This window comes from Perognathus longimembris, chromosome 2, assembly GCF_023159225.1.
Source record: "Perognathus longimembris pacificus isolate PPM17 chromosome 2, ASM2315922v1, whole genome shotgun sequence".
NCBI lineage: Eukaryota > Metazoa > Chordata > Mammalia > Rodentia > Heteromyidae > Perognathus > Perognathus longimembris.
In genome coordinates, this window is record NC_063162.1 from 120,555,825 (window position 1) to 120,560,535 (window position 4,711).

The following is a 4,711-nucleotide window of genomic DNA, read 5'->3' on the forward strand; positions in this document are numbered from 1 at the left end:
TCTGGCAGACATGTGTGCAAAGAAGCTGAGATTAAGTGAGAAATGAATGATTTGTCTTGGTTAGGAACAGCTTTCTAGTCTAAGATGCAGTTTCATAGAATCCTGTGATTCTGCTGTAATGACAAACTAAATATTTCTAACTAACTACTAGTTTGAGTAGGTAAGTTTCTACTCCTTGTAGTCAAGAAAAAAATAAATATTAACTACAGTATTGTAATTTCTTCCATTTTTAAAAACCATTTAACAAAACTATACAAAACTTAACATGGCAATTAATACACCAATTAAAAGAATCCAAGAATTGAAAGTTATTTTGTACAGATCCTCTGCTGGAATGAGGAGTATTGCTCACTAATGTTTGCTTTTAGTAAGTTTAAGCAATTCCTGCTACTAAAGTTGAACTTTCTTCCACAGAAATTTGTTTCATGAATCAGGCATCAGGCATGAGCTTTCCCTTGCCAGCTCTCTTGCAAGAGTTCTTGCCAACAACTGATTAGGGAACTAATGCTCCCTCTGCTCTTTTCATTTGTCCTTCATATTTTTCCAGAAGCAAAGAAGAAAGGCCCAATGTCTTCAGTGTGCTTCTGTATTTGCTATTTTGAAACAAGGTACGGTGTGAATCATGATTTTTGTTTATTGGGCATTCTTATGGATTGAACTTGGTTCCACCTATGCTAGGTAGACACTCTACCACCTGAACAATACCTCCATCACCCATCTTGACCTTTGAAGGGATGATTCCTTCTTGGTTCTATACCAAATGGAACAGATAATGTGGGTTTTGGAAAGAATATGTAAAATTGTAATAAATTATTTAGATGTGCCTTAAGAAACCTTAATTTGAATAATCTTATGGTAGTTCTCCAAATAGATTTCCCAAATGCAGGCTCTGACTTTTGATTCACTTGTATGTACCTCCAAAGTGAGAAAAATAGATTCAAGCCTACTGAGCCTTCAACTAGCCAATAAATGGAGTTGAACTGAATCATTTCAACTACCAGAAGAAAATTTTATTAAACTTTTGTGCCAAGTTTCAATATGAAAACACTTTGTAAAGAGACTTTTAGAAATGGCATTAAATTCTCTGAGTTGCAAAAGTAAGCAATTAAGAATAGTACTCCCAAACAAGTACAACCCATCTCCTATGAATAAGCAGTTTATTTTGGCAACAGCAAGTATGTCTTGGGTAGATTTATAATGATTTTGTGTCATCGCTATTTTCTCTCAGGCCAGTCAGGTTTGTTTTTATACTCAGCTATCTAGCTGAAACATATATATTTTAAGTTGGTACCAGAACTTGAATGCTTGAACTCAGGGGCCTCCAGCTCACTCAGCTTGCTTAGTTGGCTGGTATTCTACCATATGAGCCATACTTCTGGCCTGGCCTGGCTTATTTTTCCGATTATTTTGGAAACAGAATATAATGAACTTTTCTTCTTAGACTAGTCTCAAACTTTAATCCTCCAAATCTTATCCTCCTTAAGCGCTGGAGTTATAGACAGGAGCCACTGGCACTTAGCTCTATTTAACCAATTTTTATACCCTCATCCCCTCCTTTTTATTACTTTAAAATAGTTTATGTTCATAAAAGAAAAATTGGAAAATAAAATTATTCAAAGTTCCAACCTCCAACTAGAACCACGTTTGGGTGTATATGTTTATTTTATTTTTAACTTATATAGAAAAATCATGTTTGATAGATGTATATATCACGTAATATTTACATCATGTTAAACATATTCACCTGCTTAATCACTTATTGCTTCTTTGTGGCTAGAAGTTTTATATTCTTTATTCTAACTTTTTGGATTGTACAGTACCTGCTTTCTATCTGCAGTCCCTACTGTACAATGCATCCAAGTTCTTCATGCTTCTCCTAACTAAAGTAATCACGGATCAATCTTTCCTCTAGATCCATCTTTGATATAATTTTGGTTATTTTCTTATTATAGACCCATCAGATACTTTAATTACCTTTGGCACAGGATAACAAGTTAATCTACATGAAATACTGAGTCACTTATGTCTAAACTCTACCCTTTGCTCATGAACTCTTATAAATTTGTGTTCTTTAGGTGAAAGTTTCTATGCTAGGGAAAACAATTTGGCCCCAGGCACAGAATATTTGGGTACATATGTTTGGGGGGGTTGGGAGGAAAGATGGAAAAGCATCCCAAACCAATGCTTTCCAACTTTTCTACACATGGGACTCATCTCGCAAGTTTTTTAAACCGGCATTTTAGCAAGCTTCTGGACTTTTTACTGAACTTGCTAGTACATGGACATACATTTAGTAACAAGATCTTGATATAACATGGAACCATAGATGAAATGATGGAAAACATTTTTGCCTTTATGCAGCTACCTTCCACAAATCTATTGAGCCATTGGCTTAATCCTGGCCCATTTCTGCAAAGACATGAGGCTATTTCTCATACCGGGAAAGTTTCCCAGCCTAAGGGTGGAGTAGGACTTACTTATTGCAGTGGAAATGAAACTGTTGAGCAACTAGGGTGAGTTCCTTCTCTGCACAGGAAGCCTTCCAGAGACCACAAAGTTATCTTTGCATCAATTTTTCCTTGGTAGTGATACCTTCACCTCGGGGCACAGGGCTTCCTAGATTAATGGTTGTATTTCCCAGTTTCACTGGAAGCCAAGGCAACTAAAGCAGAAATATCCATACAAGCCATGTTTTTTTTAAAGTGCCAATTAAATAATTCTATTTGTTCTAATGAGGTCAAGTTAAAACCACAGTACGTAGAAATTCAACTGAAAGTTGACAATCAGGGGCTAGTACCCAGTGTTTCTGGAAACCTGATATCCTTACAATGGGAGTATTTTCATCCAAGTCTTTGATGAAATCTATACTGTGATGACTTCGTATATGCATAAGGATAAATCTGACTTCAGATCCTAGCACTAGGATTTCATGCCTTCATTTTCCTCAAGTAAAAGTAAAAACACCTACCTCACAGGTTGTTGGAAAGATTGAATAAGATAGTATATTTTAGAGAGCTTGGTATAGTGTTTGGCATGAAATAAACAATTGATAGCATTCAATTCTTCAGTAAATAATTTCTCAGTATATGTTATAACAATGTGTATTATAAGCATAGTATTGTTAAATACTGTAAAGAGTTTGAGTGAATTTCTCTCTTAAGCAACTTGCAGTTAGTAACAGAGATAAAACATGTAGAGCAGATAATCATAATAGAAATTAATATAACTCAGATTAATTAATTAAATCATTAAATATAATTACTTTTCTCCTTATTAGTCTAAGTCCTCTTGTTTTGAATCTGGGTTGGTCTTTGTGATATGCTTTTGACTACAGGATGTGATAGAAGTGATATTCTAGAACTTCTTCTGGGCCTCTTAGAATGTTCTCTCTGGGGAAAGTCAGCCATCATGTAGCCGAGCTCTGAGACCATCATGCTGTAAGGAACCTAAGACAACCACCAGGTATATCAGATACAGCACTAGAAATGAGCCCAGGTACTAAATACATAAATAGAAGTATCACAAGATCATGGCAGCCAATGGAGAAGAAGAAAGGATTTGCACACACCCCAAATATATATTCGCCAGAAACATGTCTCCACATTAAGTCCCATTTGAACTCAGGATGACAACCTAATCATTAGTTATCTCCAAAAAGATTATGACAGTTGTCATTCTGTGTCTTTATACATGCAGAATGAAGAAAAGTGCATGTAGGAAAGAGTTAACAAAGCAGGCCTGCAACTGTTGTACTTTCAGGCCGGCTGGCAAGTTCAGCTTCAACCTGGCATATAGGAGTTTGAATGATAAGGAGTTCCCTTTACAAATAGGGAACTTTGCCTTAATCACACATGTGGCTCACTGTGGATAGACTATGCAAACAATTTGGCTTATGCTGAACACCTGCTTTCCTTCTGGGAATCTGAAAATTTGGTATGTGTAGGCAGAGGGTTTCAATTAGATTAATCCTTGACTAGAACCCTTGGGCACGAGCTTCTAATGAGCTAGCCTAGTGGCATGTGGCATGTGTTCGCTCATTGTTAGAAATGGAGCTATTTCAGTGTGACAGGCCAACCATTTCCCTTTCTCATTGGCTTTCTGTTTTCAAGGTAACAAATATTAGCCATGAATTCAAGTATGTGTTAACTTCAGTGTTTTGAATCCTTCTATCAAATGACCAGACCTGAGGCAGGAAGGGGTAGTTTTAGGAACTCCTGATCCACATCACGCTAAAACTTGTGAGAGAGGTTTAATGGCACAAACTTACGATCTCAACCACTTGGAAAGCAGAGATTGGAAGGACTGGGGTTCGAAACTACCCCAGGCAAAAAGTAAGCAAGACTCTATCTCAACAAATAAGCCAATGTGGCAGTATAGAGCTGTAATCTCAGATGTACAGTAAGCATAGAAAAGTTCACACTCTGAAATCAACCCCAAGCAGAAACATTACACCATATCAGAAAAACAACTAAAACATAACAAACAAACAAAAAGTTGTGAGTGGTTCAAGTGGTAGTTCACCTTCATTTAGTTCCAGGACTCATGAGAGAGTGGGAGAAAGGCTGGAAGGGGAAAAGGGGGTGGGTCAAGAAGAGGAGAGAGGAGGGGAGGAAAGGAGAGGGGGCGCTTCTACTTTTATAGAGAATGTCTCCGTAACTTTCTCATGCTTCTCATGTTTTCTTTGCCCTTCCCAGAATATTTTCACTGACTT

The 4,711-nt window shown here is 37.0% G+C and overlaps 1 long non-coding RNA gene across 1 annotated transcript; it reads left to right on the top strand.

Annotated features, from left to right (window-relative positions):
* The first annotated feature begins 457 nt into the window (after positions 1-457).
* LOC125345844 lies at positions 458-3,900 on the top strand. Its single transcript, XR_007209803.1, has 3 exons — positions 458-608; positions 1,576-1,648; positions 3,760-3,900. It is a non-coding gene; the product is annotated as an uncharacterized LOC125345844 (long non-coding RNA).
* The last annotated feature ends 811 nt before the right edge of the window (positions 3,901-4,711 follow it).